This window comes from Portunus trituberculatus, chromosome 23 (genome assembly GCF_017591435.1).
Source record: "Portunus trituberculatus isolate SZX2019 chromosome 23, ASM1759143v1, whole genome shotgun sequence".
Classification (NCBI taxonomy): Eukaryota; Metazoa; Arthropoda; class Malacostraca; order Decapoda; family Portunidae; genus Portunus; species Portunus trituberculatus.
Window position 1 is genome coordinate 12,930,820 of NC_059277.1, and position 20,000 is coordinate 12,950,819.

At 40.1% G+C, this 20,000-nt stretch overlaps 1 pseudogene; it reads left to right on the plus strand.

Annotated features, from left to right (window-relative positions):
- Positions 1 to 20,000, plus strand: part of LOC123507822 — a 388,467-nt pseudogene that overhangs the window by 138,646 nt on the left and 229,821 nt on the right.

The window sequence follows — 20,000 nt, forward strand, 5'->3', positions numbered from 1 at the left end:
TGTGTGGCCCCTGTTCACCTAGCAGTAAATAGGTATGGGATGTAACTCGAGGGATTGTGGCCTCGGTTTCCCGATGTGCGGAGTGTGTTGTGGTCTCAGTCCTACCCAAAGATCGGTTATGAGTTCTGAGCTCGCTCCGTAATGGGGAAGACTGGCTGGGTGACCAGCAGGCGACCGAGGTGAATTAAACATACACACACACACACACACACACACACACACACACACACACACACACACACACACACACACACACACACACACACACACACACACACACACACACACACACATACACAAACACAGCTGTTCTTTAATCAAGCACAAAGCCAACATGGTTCCTTGACTTGAGAGTAGAAGAGAAGGAGGAGGAGGAGGAGGAGGAGGAGAAGGAGGAGGAGGAGGAGGAGGAGGAGGAGGAGGAGGAATACAAAGGAAAGGAGGAGGAGGAGGAGGAGGAGGAGGAGGAGATGAAGATGAAGAAGAAGGAAGAGGAAGAAGAAGAGAAGAGAAGAGGCCGCTATCCTAGTTTTGGCTGAGAGTGGCAGAGAAGACGACGAAGAGGAGGAAGACGAGAAGGAGAAGGAGGAGGAGGAGAAGGAAGAGGAGGTGGAGGAGGAGAGGAGTGGCCACCGTCCCTTCAATGACATCTACATTACCTTTGAATTTCCCCAGGGGCGGCCCAGGTGAATGGCGGCCCTGGGAGGATGTGCCCTGGAGCATTGCCTGATTAGCCTATGATGATAGGAAAGGGAAGAGAACTAGGAGAGAGAGAAAGAGAGAGAGAGAGAGAGAGAGAGAGAGAGAGAGAGAGAGAGAGAGAGAGAGAGAGAGAGAGAGAGAGAGAGAGAGAGAGAGAGAGAGAGAGAGAGAGAGAGAGAGAGAGATGGGGTAAAGGAGGATATAGAAGTGAAAAAAGGATAAGAAGGAGATAAAAAGTGGAGGAAGAAAAAAGGAAGGAGGGAAAAATATTGATGATGAAGAGGAGAGATGGAAGAATGATAGTGGAGGAATAGGAGAGGTGGATGTGGTGGTTGTGGTGACGGAGGGAGTGAAAGAAGAGGGAGAGAGGAAGGAGTGGCGGGTTTTGAGGTGCTGTGGTGGTGGTGGTGGTGGTGGTGGTATAAATAGTGCAAAAAACCTCTTAAAACTCTTATTTCTTTATTTTTTCACATTATTTCGATTCTTCTTTATGAGTTACCGTATTTATTAGATAGTTTGATTATCCCAGCTTTTCATTTTGTCTTCCTTAATTTTTTTCCAGTTTTTCAAATTTGGTGCTGAAAAGAATCTATAGAAAAGGATATGAAAGATTAAACACACACACACACACACACACACACACACACTCTCTCTCTCTCTCTCTCTCTCTCTCTCTCTCAAATCGATCAGCATCCTCTTTTCATATTTTTGTTTACACTTTTCCCGCGGCGTGTTGTGTTGCATTGTGTTGTGTTGCCTCCTTTGTGTTGCTTGGTATTGTGTCCCGGTGTGGGGCGTGTGTTGCGGCGCCTGGCATTGTGTTGTTGTTGCCCCTGCCCGCCAACCCGCTCGCCCGCCCACCAGCAAGCCATCCTGTCCACCCGCCAACTCACCCGCCTGCCCGCCAACACGCCAGCCCGCCCACCCGCTCATCCGCCCATCTGCTCATCCGCCCACTCGCTCGCGCCTTCTTTGTGAGCGTGGGTGTGCACTGATTAATAGACAGATAGATAGATAGATAGATAGATAGATAGATAGATAGATAGATAGAGAGAGAGAGAGAGAGAGAGAGAGAGAGAGAGAGAGAGAGAGAGAGAGAGAGAGAGAGACGAATGTGGTATATGAGATATTTCCGGTTTTGTTTATAAGGTTTAACAAGAAAACAATAACAACAAGCAACAGGAAAAATAATTATGAGTTTTTCTTCTTTTCTTCTCTTGTTCTTGTTCTTGTTCTTTTCTACTACTACTACTACTACTACTACTACTACTACTACTACTACTACTACTACTACTACTACTACTACTATTACTACATCACGAACAACAATAACAATAACAACAAAAACAGCAACAACAATAGCAACAATGACAACAGGAGTAACAACAACAACTTCAAAAACAATAACAATAACATCAATAATAATAATAATAATAATAATAATAATAATAATAATAATAATAATAATAATAATAGTAATAATAATAATGAAAATAATAACGCACACTGAGAGAAGCCTCTGAGATTAAGAAAGATGAGACATAGAAAGAATATAAGAAGAATGGAAGAAGAGAAAAAGGAGGAAAGAGGATAATGCTGGATGGAATTGCGGAGGAGGAGGAGGAGGAGGAGAGAAGTAGGAGAAGTAGGAGGAGAAGTAGGAGGAAGAGGAGGAGGTGGAGGGAAAGAAGAGATAACAACAAATGATAATAATAATAATAATAATAATAATAATAATAATAATAATGATAATAATAACAGTAATAGTAAATGACCAACAGAAGAAGATATTATTGAAAAGATAATCCTAACTAACTAGAGAGAGAGAGAGAGAGAGAGAGAGAGAGAGAGAGAGAGAGAGAGAGAGAGAGAGAGAGAGAGAGAGAGAGAATTATATACAAACTAAACTTATGATTAGATTACTACTACTAGTACTGTTACTACTACTACTACTACTACTACTACTACTACTACTACTACTACTACTACTACTACTACTCTATGTCTTATTTCTACAAAGCAAACAATCCTCTTCCATTTTCTTTACAATTACAAAACATCATTACAACAGAAAACGAGAAAAAATAGTGAAAACTTAAACATTTACAAACTCGTCATGTATTTTATTTATTTTCTCTCTCTCTCTCTCTCTCTTTCTTAATTGCTCAGTTTTCTTTACCATCTCTTCATCTTTCCTTTTTCTTCCTTCCATTCTCATTTTCCTTTATTTTTTCTTCCTTCCTTCTCTTCCTTTCCTTCTTCATTCCTTCTTTCCTTGCTTCCTTTCCTTCCGCCCTTCCTTCCTTCCTTCCTTCCTTCGTTCGTTCGTTCGTTCTCTCATTCATTCGTTTCTTGCTTCCATCCTTCCTTCCTTCCTTCCTTCCTTCCTTCCTTCTTCCTTCCTTCCTTCCTTCCTTCCTTTCTTCCTTCCTTCCTTTCTTCCTTCTCCTCTTTCCCTCCTTCCTTCCTTCTCTCCTCTGCAGAATATTGTCGGAGGGAAGAAAATAATGTTTGTCTGAACATAATTGAGGCATTTTTGGATATTTTTGGCGCCAGAGAGAGAGAGAGAGAGAGAGAGAGAGAGAGAGAGAGAGAGAGAGAGAGAGAAAGAGATGAAGTGCTTTCCCCTTGACAGACTTAAACACGCCCATGATAGAGTGACGTGAAGGAGGAGAAGGAGAAGGAGGGGAAGGAGGAGGAGGAGAAGGGGGAGGAGGAGGAGGAGAAGGGGGAGGAGGAGGAGAAGGAGGAGGAGTAGGAGGAGAAGGAGGAGGAGTAGGAGGAGAAGGAGTAGGTGGAGGAGGAGAAAAATAAGCTGAAAATAGAAGCTGAAGAGAGAGAGAGAGAGAGAGAGAGAGAGAGAGAGAGAGAGAGAGAGAGAGAGAGAGAGAGAGAGAGAGAGAGAGAGAGAGAGAGACCCATTTTCCTATTTATCATCTTTACTTTTCTTGTTTCGGAAAATATAAGTAAAAAAATAATGATGATAATAATAATAATAATAATAATAATAATAATAATAATAATAATAATAATAATCAGTCTTATCTCTTTATTCTTTCCAACTTTTATATCTTTTCTTATTTTCCTTAACTCTTTTTTTTCTTCCTTTTGAAAATCGAGGGACGTGAAAAGATCAAGAAAAAGAAAGAAAACAAACCATTATCATCTATTAACCTTTACTATTTTCCTCCTTTTTACTTTTCCTCCTCATCTTTACCCATTTTTTCTTTTTCCCTTCATTTAATTCAATATCATTCCTTTTTTCCTTCTTTTCATGTTTTTTTTTCGTCTTCCATCTTTTCCCTTCTTTTTCATCTTTTTTCGTCTCCCACTCGCTCGCCTGAACACTCCTTTCTGAGCTGCTTCGTAAAGTATCGATCATTTTCTTCATTCATTAGTGGAAGTGAGCCTCCCCCCCTCTCCATCCCCTTCCCTCCTCCGTTCGCTTGTTTTCACAGGTTATCAATACATCTCAATATTCTAGACCTCTTCCTCCTCCTCCTCCTCCTCTTCCTCCTCCTCCTTCTCTTCTCTTTTTCCTCCTCCTCTTCTCCTCTTCTTCCTTCTCTTCCTCGTTATTCTCTTCTCTTTCTCTTCCTTCTCCTTGTATTGTCCTCACCCTCCTTTTCTTCTTCTTCCTCCTTCTCCTCCTCCTCCTCCTCCTCCTTTTCCTCTTCTTTTCCTCTTCCTTCTTCTCCTCTTATCTTCCTTCTCTTCTTCCTCTTCTCCTCTTTCATTTTCTCTACCTCATTCTTCTCTTACCCCTTTCTTCCTCCTCTTTCTCTTCTACTCTTCCTCCTCCTCCTCCTCCTCCTCCTCCTCCTGGTCTTCTTTCTCCTTATTTTCTTTTCTTTTACATGACTGAGTGTCACCCATTGTTTTGGTTATGGTGGTGGTGGTAGTGGTGGTGGTGGTGGTGGTAGTGGTGATGGTGGTGGTGGTGTATCGATTTTTCTGCAGTGTTTTAATCTATCTGAACATTCTGCTAATATTTCTTGATCTATTAACGTTATTTCTGGTTTGTCATTAAGGAGACCACACGTTTATTTCACCCAGTTCATACATTTTGTTTGGATTTATTGCTTGCCTGTTGTATGTTGTTGCTGTGTCGTGTTTTGTATGTTTGTGTGTGTCTCCTGTGTATGTGGTACCTGTTGTATGTATGCTGTGGTGTATACATGCCTTGTTTGTTTCATATATGCTGTGTTTGTTGTATGTTGCTGCCACTACTTCTTGAGGTTCGGTTTATGTTAGGTTATGTTATGTTATGTTATGTTAGGGTTTGTTATGATCTGTTATGCTGTTATGTTATGCTAATGTTACGTTCTGTTATGTTATGTTATGTTATGCTGTGGTGATATTGCTGATGGTGGCAATGGCTGTGGTGGCAGTAGTGGTGGTGGTGGTGGTGGTAGTGGCTGTGGTGTCAGTAGTGGTGGAGGTGGTGGTAGTGGTGGTGGTGGCAGTGGTGGTGATGGCAGTAGTAGTGGTGGTGGTGGTGGCAGTAGTAGTGGTGGTGGTGGTGGCAGTAGTAGTGGTGGTGGTGGTGGCAGTAGTAGTGGTGGTGGTGGTGCAGTGGTGGTGGTGGTGGTGGTGGCAGTAGTAGTGGTGGTGGTGGTGGCAGTAGTGGTGGTGGTGGTGGTGGCAGTGGTGGTGGTGGTGGTGGTGGTGGTGTAGTGGTGGTGGTGGTGGCAGTAGTGGTGGTGGTGGTGGTGTGGTGGTGGTGGTGGCAGTAGTGGTGGTGGTGGTGGTGTCAGCGGGTGGTTTGTTCATTGTGATTCCTGTTACTTCTGCTCTTGTTGTTGTTGCTGCTGCTTTACTACTACAGCTACTACTACTACTACTACTACTACTACTACTACTACTACTACTACTACTACTACTACTACAACAACAACAACAACAACAACAACAACAACAACAACAACAACAACAACAACAACAACAACAACAACAGCAACTACTACTACTACTACTACTACTACTACTACTACTACTACTACTACTACTACTACTACTACTACTTCAACCACCACCACCACCATCACCATTTAAACCAAACCAAACCAAACCAAATATATATTAAAAAAAGCATATATCCTAACACATTTATTTTTCCTCCTCTTTTCCTCCCACACACACACACACACACACACACACACACACACACACACACACACGCACACGCACGCACGCACGCACACCTGTTTTGGCGCCCCGTAATGGAGTTTGAATCTCCTTGGATGAAGAAAACAGAGGAGGAGATTTTAAGACACGGATGAAGCAGAAAAGAAAATGGACGCCTTTTAGAACACGGAAGAGGAGGAGGAGGAGGAGGAGGAGGAGGAGGAGGAGGAGGAGAAGGAGAAGAAAAGGAAGAGGAAGAGAGGAGAAGGACGACTTTGTGCAATATAAAAACGAAGAAAAGAGTTACAGAATCTTCTCTCTCTCTCTCTCTCTCTCTCTCTCTCTCTCTCTCTCTCTCTCTCTCTCTCTCTCTCTCTCTCTCTCTCTCTCTCTCTCTCTCTCTCTCTCTCTCTCTCTCTCTCTCTCTCTCTCTCTCTCTCTCTCTCTCTCTCTCTCTCTCTCTCTCTCTCTCTCTCTCTCTCTCTCTCTCTCTCTCTCTCTCTCTCTCTCTCTCTCTCTCTCTCTCTCTCTCTCTCTCTCTCTCTCTCTCTCTCTCTCTCTCTCTCTCTCTCTCTCTCTCATATTTTTCCATTTTAATATTCTTTTCTATATTTTTTCGTTTCCTCTTCCTCTTCTCCTGTTTCCTCTCTTATTTCTATCTTCCTCTCCTTTTCCTTTCATCTTGCACAATTCCTCCCTGCCTTTAATTCTCTCCTCTATTTGCCTCCCTCCTTCCATCCCTCAGCTCTTCTTCCGGCCCTTCCATCTCCTATTTTTATTCCTCTCTTTCTCTATTTCCTTCCTCCTTCCTTCCTTTTCTGAGTGGCAGGGAAAAATTGTCTTGTTGGTCAACTTGTAAGCTTCGTTTTTCCTTTCCTGATCTGAATTTGACCCTTCCCTTCTCTTTTTTTCTTCTTTCTTTTTTCCTTCATTCATTCTCTCTCCCTCTTCTCCTCCTTCTTTCCTTCCTTCTTTCATTTCTTCCCTACATTTTTATTGTTTTGTATTTCTTTCTGTGTTTCCGTCTGTCTTTGCTTCTCCCTCTCTGTCTCTCCCTCTCCCTCTCCTTTTTTCCTTCTTTTTTTCTTTCTTCGTTCTTTCTCTTTCCCTTTTCTTCTCCTTCTTTCCTTCCTTCTTTCATCTTTTCATTCGTTTTTGTCTTTTTTGTATCTCTCTCTGTCTCTCTTTCTCCTTCTTTCCTTCCTTCTTTTATTTCTTCCTTCGTTCTCTGTCTCTCCCTTTCCTTATTTCCTCCTTTCTTCCATTTCCTCCTTCGTCTTTTATCTTTTTGTATCTCTTTCTTGTGTTTCTATCTTTGCTTCTCCCTCTCTCTCTCTCTCTAACAAAGGAGAGAGGGAGAGGGCCGATGATGGAGGACTGATCGAGAGAGAGAGTCACACAAATTTGCTGACTCTTGCTCTGTGTCCGATTGTGTGTGTTGATAACTGCTGAGGGGAGGGCTTCCTTTGTCCTCCTCCTCCTCTTCTTCTTCAATCTCCTCCTCCTCCTCCTCCTCCTCTTCCTCTTCATCCTCCTCCTCCTCTTGCACCCTTAATCCTCTCCCAACAATCCTCTTCTGGGCCTTGCTGTCTATCATTCTTGTTTCTCCTCCTCCTCCTCCTCCTCCTCCTCCTCCTTCTCCAGGAAAGTGATGGACATTCTCTCAGACACTCAGACAATCTCAGCAACGATTCACTCATCCTTTGCTTCCTTTTCTCTCTTTTTTCTCTTTTCTTCTCTATTTTCTTTTTTGTTTTGTCTTTGTTTGGTTCTTTGTGTGTGTGTGTGTGTGTGTGTGTGTGTGTGTGTGTGTGTGATGTAGTGTTTGTTTTGCTTCCTTCTCCTTTGAATTCTCAGCTTCATTGTTCTCTCTCTCTCTCTCTCTCTCTCTCTCTCTCTCTCTCTCTCTCTCTCTCTCTCTCTCTCTCTCTCTCTTTAATTTTCTCATCAGGTGTTGTCCAATTTTCTTTTTTACAGGAAACGTAAAAGGAAAAATATAGAAACGAAGACGAAAGTGAAAAGAGAAAAAGAATGAGAGAAATAAATGAACAAAATAAAAGGAACAAATATTGAAAAGATAAAAAATAAGTAAAAAGTAAGAAAGAAATTAAATAAAGCAAAAAAAAAAAAAAAAAAAAATGGAGAAATAGATGAACTAAATTGCACACCACCACCACCACCACCACCACCACCCCGAGCAGGAATGGAGTGATGGTCATGAGAGGGAGAAAAAAACAAGGCACTGGAGATTACTGGCGGAGAGGGGAGACCATTGGGAGATTAAGAGATATTAAGGGGAGAGAAGGGAAGACTGAGGGAGGAGGAGGAGGAGGAGGAGGAGGATGAGGAGGAGGAGGACTACAAGGGTGCTATTTAGAGGTAAAAGGGATAGGAATTAGATGAATGGCAGAGATAGAAGGGATAGAGAAAAGAAAGGGAAGTAGCAAAGAGAGATTATTTAAATGGCTTAGCGAAGGAAGGGAAATAATGAACTAATAGACAAAAGAAAGGTAATCCCTGATCCTTAATGACAAAAAGGTGACTTCACTGTGCAGAATTGAAGTGTGGGAAATAGCAAAGAGATATGATTTAAATAGTTTAGCAGGGGCCGCCGTGGTACAGTGGAACCATGTGTGCTTTGGGATCCTAGAGGTCTCCAAGCACACGGGTTCGAATCCTGTCCACGGTCTGAGTGTAGGTTGGGCTTCCTCACTCGGGGCAACGGTTTCCTAGCGGGTGGGCTTTAAGATAGGAGGTACCCTAAAAAGTATTCCCTTTAGCCCATAAATTCCCGTGAAAAGCCCACATGGTATAAAAAAAGAAAAAATGTAAAAAAAAAAATAAAAAAATCAGCACTAGGAATCAATAGACGAAAGAAACGTTGAAAAGTGATCCCTAATGTCGAAAAGGTAACTTCACTGGGGAGAATTGAAAGGGGTTTGTATTTGAGAGATGATTTAAATGGTTTAGTGAAGGAAGGAGAACAATCACAAGAAAAAAAACAATACTAGGAATTAATAGACGAAAGAAACGTTGAAAAGTGATCCCTAATGACAAAACTGGGCAGAAGTGAAAGGGTTTGTATTTAATGATTTTTTTAATAGAAGTAAAAAGAGATATGATTTAAATGGTTTAACGAAGAAAAGGGGAAAAAAAAAACATCACTAGGAATTAATAGACGAAAGAGACGCTGAAATGTAATCCCTAATGTATTTAATTAATCAGCTTTTTTGTGTTGAGAAATGACGCCGCGAACCAGACAATTCTTTTAAGCTGATGAGTCACAGCAGAGGGTGGAGGGAAGGTAGGGAGAGATAATTGAGAGAACTGAGATCAAGAGGGACGAAGGACGAGGGACAGACCACACACCACACACCACAGACCACAGACCACAGACCACAGACCCTCTTATCGCCGCTGTGTTGAATCTCTTGCTATCTTCTGCCACTATTTTCACGCTAAGTGCTCTTTTGATCTTGCCTACTGCCTGCCTCTCTTCCTCCCGTGGCCTCGCTGCACAACACTTTCTACTTTCTCTCATCGCTATTCTGTCCACCTCAGTCTTCCATCCCCTTCACTGGTAAATGCTGGAGCTCCCTGCCTGCTTCTGTATTTCCTCTCCCTATGAGCTGGATTCTTTTAAGGGGGAAGTTATAAGATAGTTAGATAGTTTGTTATTTAGGGAATGGTATCACTGTTGGCCTTTTTCTTCAAGTTTTATCGTCTTTTTGTACATGAAAATTACTGATTATCCCACTTCCACTCTCCTTCTCTCTTTCTTTCCATACAATCATACACTACCACCAATACCTTCCTCTCCCTCCCCCCTCTAGACTCCCATACACATTACTAACACCTCCCCTCCCTCTCCCACTCTCTAGATCACCATACACCACCACTAACACCACCCTTTCTCTTCCCTCTCTCTTTCTAGACAACCACATCTTCCACCACTAACCCTCTCTTCCCTTTTTAATCTAAATAACCACACAACACCACTAACACCATTTCCCTTCCCTCTTCCCTACTCTTTCTAGATCACCATACTTCTTACTTTCACTCACTTTCCTTTTTCTCCTTTTTCTCTAGGCAACCATACCCACCACTAACCCTCCCTGCCTTTTCCACTGTCTAGATCACCACACACTACCACTAAGACCCTATTCCTCCCTCTCTAGATAACCACACCACCTCACTGACACCCATTCCCTTCCCTTTCTAGATAACCTCGCAGCCTTACAACACCTTTTTCTTTCCCTCTCTCGATAACCACACCTTTCTCCTAGATAATTCCCCTCCCCCATTAATACCACCTCCCCTCGCTGTCTAGACAACGCCACACCTCGACTAACATTTCCTTTCTCTTCCCCCTCTCTCTATATCACCCCACACTAACACCCCCTCCTTTTCTCCCCCTTCTAAGCCACCACGAACCTCCACTAACTATCCCCGTCTCACTAACACCCCCTCCCCTTGCTCTCTAGTTCTAGCACACTCAGAGGAACATTCCCTATACCTTCCCCTCTCTCTCTATATCATCCCCACATTAACACCCCCTCATTCTCTCCCTCTTCTGGACCACCACAGACCTCCACTAACTATCCCTTTCTCTATCTCTCCCCAGCAGTGCGTGGCGGAGGTGGAGGGCCGCGCCTGACCGTCACACCCCCTGCTCGTGTCGTGTTCGCCTCCGGGACGGTGTGGTGCTGGCTTGCCTGGCGGAAGGGTCGCCGCCTCCCGCCGTGACCTGGACCACGCGGGAGGGACACGCCCTGGCCCCGCACTCCCCCTACATGGACGTGCTCAACAACGGGTCTCTGGTGCTGCGGCCCTTCTCCCCAGAGAGGTGAGGCTGAGGCGGTTCTTGCATTGCGCTGTGGTTCTTTCTTTATTGTGGGTTTTGTTACTATTTGGTATTTTTCTCTAATTATTCGTTTATTTCTTATTAGTTGGAAATATTCTTCTTTACTGGTATTTTTTTTTAAATTTCTCTATAACTCCATAACTTTTTTTTATCGTTACTTATTTTTAGTTCTTGTTTTCATCTGTTTCTCTGTTTCACTATATTTTGTGTCATCATTTGGTATTTTCTATTACCTTTTCGTTTTTTCTTATTATTTAGAATTCTTCTTTAATCGTATTTCTCAAGCCTCTTTATAACACACATGGTTTTTTTCTTTCCTGTCACTAGTCTTTTTTTTATCATTATTTATTTCCCAGTTCTTGTCTTCATTTGTTTTTCAGTTTCACTCAGTGTTCTTCTTCTTGGCTTCACTTCATGTGCTCTTTAATAAACTGGACGACATACCATTTTCTTCTTTCTTTTCACATTGTTTTATTTGTTTATTATTTTTAGATTCTCCTTCAGAATTTAGTCACGTGATGTTCCTTTACATTCATCCACTTACAATGTTGTCTGTTTGTTTGTTGCTTACTCACAATAATCTGTTTAATTTTTACCTTATTTTCCTCTTTTTTTTTCTTTTCACAATCCTTTCTCAGTGCATTAATTCTACCCAGCCACTAATTGTCCTCTTTGTTCATTCCTGCTTACTCTTTGTTTACTCTTTCCCTTCACAACAACAATCCTACATTTTCTTTTTCTTTTTACTTTTTTTTCCATTCCTCTTCGAGTCACGTCACATCTCCAACCTCGAATAACCTTCTATCTTCCTTATTGACTCTTTCTAACACTCTTTTCTTTCCTTTCTTTATTTCTGGTTTTATTTATTTGATCTCTGTTTCATAATTCTCTAGTCTTTCTTTTCTTTTTTTTTTCGTCTCATAGCTCTCATGTAACCATCATCTATTTTTTCTGTTCTTATTTACTCCTTGTCTGCATTCCTATTTCTTTCTTCATCACAAACCTCATATTTTTCCTTTTCTTTCTCTTTTCTTCTTACAGTTCACAGTCTCTTTTCTTTTCTGCTTTTTTAATTTGTTCTTTGCGCTGTTTCCTGTTTTAATCTGTCATCTTTCTTTATTCTTTCTTACTCTCTGTTTACATTAATTTTCCTTCACACCACCACTTCACAATATTTACTTTCTTATCTACGTTTCTTTCCTTACCCCTTTATTTTCGTCTCTTTAAGTTTCTCTAGTTTAATCATCTATCTTTCTTATTATTCATTCCTTCATACTTTTTGTCTACGCGTATATATTTTAACACCAACAAGACTTCATTTTTATACCCTTTCTTCCCTTTTTCCATTACCTCTTAGTCACATGACGTTGGCTTAATCTCATTCAGGCGGCATCGAGCGGTCCAGTCTTCCCTGTAAGTCTTTCCCGCCACCACGCGCTGCTCCCTCGACTTCCTCTCCATCGGACACAAATTGACTCAAATTCAGATTGACTCAAATTGACGTTTTCTTTAGACCAATAGTTCCCGGCGCCAGGCTGAGGCGTCTTGAGATGGAGGAGGGAAGAGAAGACTATTTTTCACACTATAGATCTGTTTTTCTTTTGTTCGTTTATGTTCAGAGTGTTCATTTGATAACTAGTATAAAGTCAAAAGGAAAACTGAAGAGAGGAAGGAATATCTGTGTTTTGTATGCATAGATAAATAAGTTTTCTATGTCCATTCAAAAACTTTATCTTTACCGATCCGTGGCCATTAATTGCTCTCCCATTGTAGATTAAAGATAAAAATAGCTTTTGCCGATACTAAACTAACTACTTTATCCCAAGCGAGGGAGAGAAAAAAATGTGTTTACCGACCCAGATCCATGTATTGTTTTCCCAGACCAGAGACTTCATTGTGTGTTTTCATTGTGTGTTTTCCTAGACCAGAGACTTCATTGTGTGTTTTTCTTTACTGATCCAAGTCTTCCATGTTTTCCAAAGTGACGGAAAAAGGAAAGTTTGGATTTATCACTTACTTGATTTCCCAGACTAGAGGAAAGAGGAACCGTTTTACTTATCCAATAACAAAACTTTTCTTAGATGATACAAGAAAATTAGCTTTAAGTGGCCAAAAAGGTATTAGATGCTTTCCTAAACGACAGGAAATTAAAACTTGTCTGCTGATACAAAACCAAGGACCTTTTTCCCTCATATATATAAAAAAAAACGAAACTTTGTGTACCGGCTCAAACCTTTTCAAGAATGTGAGAAAATAAAAAAATAAAATAAAAGTCAACTCAAATTTAGCAATGGTTTTCCTAAGACCAGAGAAAAATATAGTTTCCTCTTTCTGTCCAAGGAGAGCAATTGTTTTTCCACACGAGAGAGAGAGAGAGAGAGAGAGAGAGAGAGAGAGAGAGAGAGAGAGAGAGAGAGAGAGAGAGAGAGAGAGAGAGAGAGAGAGAGAGAGAGAGAGAGAGAGAGAGAATCACATCCTTGCTTTTACTGATCCAAGGAAACTTTTATCAGACGAGAGAAGAAAAGAAATTCACCTCAAATGCCATCAAACCAACATCAAATGCCATAAACTCTCTCTCTCTCTCTCTCTCTCTCTCTCTCTCTCTCTCTCTCTCTCTCTCTCTCTCTCTCTCTCTCTCTCTCTCTCTCTCTAAAAAGAAAAAGAAAACGAAATTTATTGATCCAAAGTGAACATTTATTAACTTCCTCATCAAAAAAAAAGAACTAAAAAATAAAAAGACAAAAACAAAGATGAAGATATAAGCAAAAACAGAATCAATGGTAAGCAACAGTAACACATCAATCTTACAGACATACTTTTCATCTTAAGAAGCAAAACTCTCATTAACCCCTCGAGTACCATGACGCGTTTCCGTATTCACTCTGCTTACTATTTGGTGATTTTATACAGCCCCGGAAACTTTGGGGGGACTGAAATAATGAATACTTTGGCCATTAATCTTTGACCTCCATAGAATCTTCCTAATGTTAATAAAATGGTCTAGTCATACACAAATCTTAAAATGTATCACAGTGATTTTATACAGCTTCAGAAACTCATGTGGGGGGATTAAAATAGTGAAGACTGTGGCCATTAATCTTCTGACCTCCATAGACCCTTCCTAATGTCAATAAAAAGATCTAATGGTACACAAATCTCAAGGTAAAAATGCGCCCCAGTACTGAAATAGTGAAGACTGTGGCCATTAATCTTCTGACCTCCATAGAATCTTCCTAATGTTAATAAGATGGTCTAATCGTACACAAATCTCAAGGGAAAAATGTCTCCCAGTACTGAAGAGGTTAAAAAGCAAAAACTCTAATTAAAAGGAAAACAAATGACATTCTTGAATATTTCCCTCTTTTTTTAGATAGAAACTACAACTTTTCCTGCCAAACCGTTCCTTGTCAGTGTTATCTGTTGTGCTGATACCGAGAAAGTGGGAAGGAAAAGCAATAGGCGCGGCTGTTATGGAGGTTATGGAGATCAAATTGTGGCGTCAGGAGAGGAGTGGAGAAAATGGCAAGATGGCAAGATGGAAAGAGTTTACCAGGAAAGATGGCAAAGAAGATGGAAAGAGTTTACCAGGAAAGGGGGGGAGAATATGGCAAGATGGCAAGATGGAAAGAGGTTATCAGGAAAAGAGGAAAGAATATGGCAAGATGGCAAGATTGGAAAAGGTTACCAGGAGAGGAATGAAGATGGCAAGATGGCAAGATTAGAAAATGTTATCAGGAGACGAACAGAGAAGATGGCAAGATGGCAAGATAGGAAAGAGGTTATCAGGAGAGGAAGGAAGGATATGGCAAGATGGCAAGATTAGAAAAGGTTGCCAGGAAGGGAGTGGAGAATATAGCAAGATGGCAAGATTGGAAAAAAGGTTACCAGGAGGGGAGAGAAGATGGCAAGATGGCAAAATGGGAAAAGGTTACCAGCCGCTCCTTAGGCCTACAGCTTTATTCTCGTGTGTGGGCATGGGCGCGCTTCCCCCCTCTCTTTTTTACATAAGGACATTTACCCTCATAAGCCTCCTCTTTCATATACAAAAAGTAGGCTTAGGCTGAAAACGCATGCCTAAAAGAATCTGATACTACGCGTTACACACAAGACTGCGAAATGAAGCAAAGTCTCCGTTTTTCTTTCCCCTGCTTCTCGTTTTCTGTTCTCTTGTTCCGTGAAAATGTAGCGGGGACTCTTGTATATGTATGAATAAAGACATTTTTTTTTATTTAATTAATTCAGCGGACGTTGATTTGAAACGATACGACACACGGACACAAACACAGTAGGAAATTGATACAGGGCAAACATTGTTACTTATTCTTTTTCCTTATTCCATTCCTCCGCTTCCCTTCACCCTCCCATGCCTCAAATTTCCCCAGTCCACTCGCCCTCAATTTTTCCATTTCTTGGGTCTTCTCGCACCCAACAATCTGTATTCGTGTTCCTATTTTCCTGCTTTCCTCGTCCGTCTATCCCCTCATCCGTCCTTCCCCTCGTCTAGTCTTCCCCTCGTCTCGTCTTCCCCTCGTGCTGTTTTCCCTTCGTGTCGTTTTCCCCTCGTAATGTCTTCCCCTCGTCTCTTCTACCCCTCGTCCTGTCTTCCCCTCATCACTTCTCCCCTCGTCTCTCGTTTTCCCCTCGTCCTGTCCTCCCTCTCGTCCCGTCTCTCTGAATCAAGGTTACTTTATTTCATTAATTTGCTTTCATGGGTGTTTTTCTTTTCTTTTTTTTTATTATGATAGATTTCCTTTGGGTTGTTTTTAATGGTGGTGGTGGTGGTGGTGGTAGTAGTTGTAGTTGTTGTTGTTGTTGTTGTTGTTATTGTTATTGTTATTATTGTTACTACTACTACAACTACTACTACTACTACTAATTCTACTACTACTACTACTACTACTACTACTACTACTACTACTACTACTACTACTACTACTACTACTACTACTACTACTACTATTACCACTATTACTACTACTACTACTACTTTCACCACTATCACCACCACCACCACTATACCACTCATAAACAAAAGCAAAAAAAAAAAAAAAATTAGAATGAAATTGAATAAGCAAACAATAAAAAAAAAAAATATATATATAGAAAAAAAAAATTCCACCGCACCACGAAACAAACTTTGAAAAATCCTCAAGATAAAGGTCAGCTGTGGCAGTGTGGAGGTGGAGACCATTAGCCCAGGAAGACAAGCTTGGTTCTGGCGAGCGCAGGGAGACGAGAGAATAATAATGCCACGAGAAACACTAACTTCATTTAAAACACAGTCCTTTAACTTTAGCAGTGGTGATAGTAGTAGTAGTAGTAGTAGTAGTAGCAGTAGTAGTAGTAGTATTACCCCTTCAGTACCGGGACATGTTTTCATATTCTGTTTACTATTTGGTGATCTTTTACAGCTTCAGAAACTTACGTGGGGATTAGAATAGTGAAGACTCTGGCCATTAATCTTCTGACCTCCATAGACCCTTGCTTATATTAATAAAATCGTCTAATCGTACCGAAAACTCAAGGTAAATATGCTTCCCAGTACTGAAGAGATTAAAGGGAGCTGCGTCTTTCTAGCCATTTTTTTTTGTTTTGTTATTTATTCTTTTTTCACGTTCCTTTTGTGTGGCTGGAATATTATTTTTATGTAGGGAAGAGGGCCAGCCAAGGGAAAAAAAAAAAAAAGAGGATAAAAAGAGGTCCATTTGAGTGCTGGCTGTGGAAAGAGGAAAAGCGTCAGCCAAAATTAGGAAGCAAATGCCTCGATACCTCCCACTTAAAAGAAGACAAGAATGGTGGAGACGATGGATAAAAATGAAGAATAAGGAAAAGCGTGAACATACAAAGCAAAAAATCAAAGGAAAATATAAGATAATAAAAATAAAACATAATATTGATATTTGTTGGTAAAAACTGAAATCAGGAAGAGAAATGATAACATACAGGTGACTGAAGAAGACTGACATTACAAAATAAAAAAAAGAATCCATAAAAAAGAAAGAATATTAAAAGAAAGAAACTTGGTGGAGTAAAAGAAGTGAAATGAATAGACAATAACAAATAATTAAAGAGAAAAATGAAAAAAAAGGAAAACGTAAGAACGACAGTCGCTTGCTAGGGAGTAAAATGAAAGAAAAGAACAACACACAAACAGTAACGTGACATTGAAAAACACAAAGCAAGAAATTAAAACGAAAAAAAACAACAACGATACAATAAGAAACAAAAATAAACTTGATAGACAAAAATGAATGAACAAATAAGAGACACGACGAAAATAGAAAATAAACAAAAATAAACGTGGTGACAAAAATAAGTGAAAAAAATGAGAGAAAATACGAAACTAGGAACAAAATAAAGAAAAATAAACTTGGTAGCAAAAAATGAGTGAAAAAATAAGAGAAAATACAAAACAAGAAACCAAAAGAAAAAAAAAACTTTATAGACAAAAATGAATGAAAAATAAGAGACACTATGAGACAAAAAAAAGAAAAAAAAGAAAATAAATACAATAAACTAACAAAAAAAAAAAAAAAAAAGAAGACAAAAATTAATTGGTAGAATAAAGAAAATTGAACACAAGTAAAGAAACGAACCAGAAAAAGAAGAAAATTGATTGGTAGAATGAAGAAAATATGAACACCAATAATGAAAAGAAGAAAATTGATTGGCAGAGTGAAGAAAATTAAACAACAGTAAAGAAAAGAAGAAAATTGATTGGCAAGATTGAAGAAAATTGAACACCAATAAAGAAACAAACCAAAAAAAAGAAGAAAATTGATTGGTAGAATGAAGAAAAATGAACAACAGTAAAGAAAAGAAGAAAATTGATTGGCAGAGTGAAGAAAATTAAACACCAATAAATAAACAAACCCCAAAAAAGAAGAAAATTGATTGGTAGAGTGAAGAAAATAAACAAACCCAAAAAGAAGAAATTTGATTGGTAGAGTGAAGAGAATTGAACACCATTAAAGACAAGAGCGTGAGGTGAGTAGGCAGCGTGAAAGAATCCAAACAAAAGAGCACCAACACGCGTACCCAGAGTAGTAAGTCAGTCACGCTGAGTCGCACTTAATCACGCTGCCAATCCCCGCCGTGGTGATTTGTCCCCAATGATTAGCAGCGAGGTGGGCAATGATGGACCGTTGGGATTAGAGGCTGCTACTACTGCCGCCACCACCGCCATTGCTACCACCTCCACCGTCACCACCATCAGCACTACCACCACCACCACCACCACCACCACTACTACTGCTCTACTGTTACTACTACTATTGGTTCTACTATTACTGCTACTACTACTACTACTATTACCACCACCACTGCTACTACTACAAATATCTTCCACAATAACTGTTATAAAAAGAAGAGAAATGGATGAATTAAAAGAAAACTATTAAAAGAAAAAAAAAAACAGCAACAAAACAACAACAACAACAAGAACAACAACAACAACTACAACTACTACTACTACTACAATTATGATAATGGTAATAAGACTAAAAGAATAATTATCTCAATGGAACAGGAGTGGTAGCAGATTGAATTATGCTGGCTGTTCTGGAAGTAGTAGTAGTAGTAGTAGTAGTAGTAGTAGTAGTAGTAGTAGTAGTAGTAGCAGCAGCAGGAATGAGTAATAGGTGTATAAGTAGCCATTCGTAGTAACCTTTTTTAACCATGAAAGCACAAAACACTTTCTACTTTAAACATGTCACACTGATCCGGCTCCACTTATCACCGTGTGTGTGTGTGTGTGTGTGTCATGTGCTTCATTTTTGTCTCTTTTTTTCTTTCCGGTGTATCTGTCTCTCCTCGGCTAGGCTCGTTTTTATCTGTGCCTCTGTCTGTGTCTTAATGTAATATGCATGTTTGGAAGTGTCTCTGTCTGTCTGTGTCTGCCTGGCTGCCTGGATGTCTCACTTGCTGGCTGTCTGGATGTCTGGTGGTTTTACTGTACAGCTTGGTTTCTCTCTCTCTCTCTCTCTCTCTCTCTCTCTCTCTCTCTCTCTCTCTCTCTCTCTCTCTCTCTCTCTCTCTCTCTCTCTCTCTCTCTCTCTCTCTCTCTCTCTCTCTCTCTCTCTCTCTCTCTCTCTCTCTCTCTCTCTCTCTCTCTCTCTCTCTCTCTCTCTCTCTCTCTCTCTCTCTCTCTCTCTCTCTCTCTCTCCTCCTCCTCCTCTGCTCCTCCTCTTCTTCTGCTTTTTACAGTATTTCATTGCCTCCTGTTCTTTTATCTGTATTTTTTTCTGTTTCTCTTCTCTCTCTCTCTCTCTCTCTCTCTCTCTCTCTCTCTCTCTCTCTCTCTCTCTCTCTCTCTCTCTCTCAATTAATATTCCACATAATCTATTTTTCCTCTATTTATTGTCTTTAAGATACATTTAGAAAATCTCTGAATCGAAACACCGAATACGAAATGTTATTGATTCTTTTTTCGTCTCGTCTTGTGCAAAAATTTTAGAGGAGTGACCTTCAGTGGTGTCGAAAGACCGGTGACAGGCTTTTAAACTTCACCGCCACCACCACCACCACCACCACCACCACCACCACCACCACCACCACTACCATAACCACTAACACCAATACCACCATCACTACCTCCATCCACATTTTCTGAGCGTTTTTGTCACAGGGAGGAGGAGAAATCGGAGGAGGAGAAGGGGTAAGAGGTGAAAGAAGAAGAGGAAGGGATCTAAGAGGATGGGAAGGACGAGGAGGAGGAGGAGGAGGAGGAGGAGGAGGAGAGGAGGAAGATGTGGAGAAGGAGGAGGAGGAGGAACAGATGGAGGAGGAAGAGAGGGAGGAGGACGAGGAGGAGGACAAGGATGAGGAAAAGGAGGAAGAGAAGGAGGAGGAGGAGGAGGAGGAGGAGGAGGAGGAGGAGGAAGATGAGGGGGAGGAGGAGGAGAAAATGCTTAAAGAAAAGTAGAATGGAAAGAGAGAAGGAAAATTAATCAAACATTTAAATGATGGTCGAAAAATAAAATAATAATAGTAATAATAATAATGATGATAATAATAATAACAATAATAATAATAATGATAATAATAATAATAATAATAATAATAATAATAATAATAATAATAATAATAATAATAATAATAATAATAATAATAATAATAATAATAATAATAATAATAATAATAATAATAATAATAATAGTAATAATAATAATGATAAGAAGAAGAAAAAAAAAAAAGAAGAAAAGGAAAGAAACCAGTGAAAGAGACTGTAAATGATAAGAATAAGAAGTTTGAATTATTAGGCAGATTTTTGCGAAATGAAAAAAAAAGTTGTAGTATTGAAAACGCC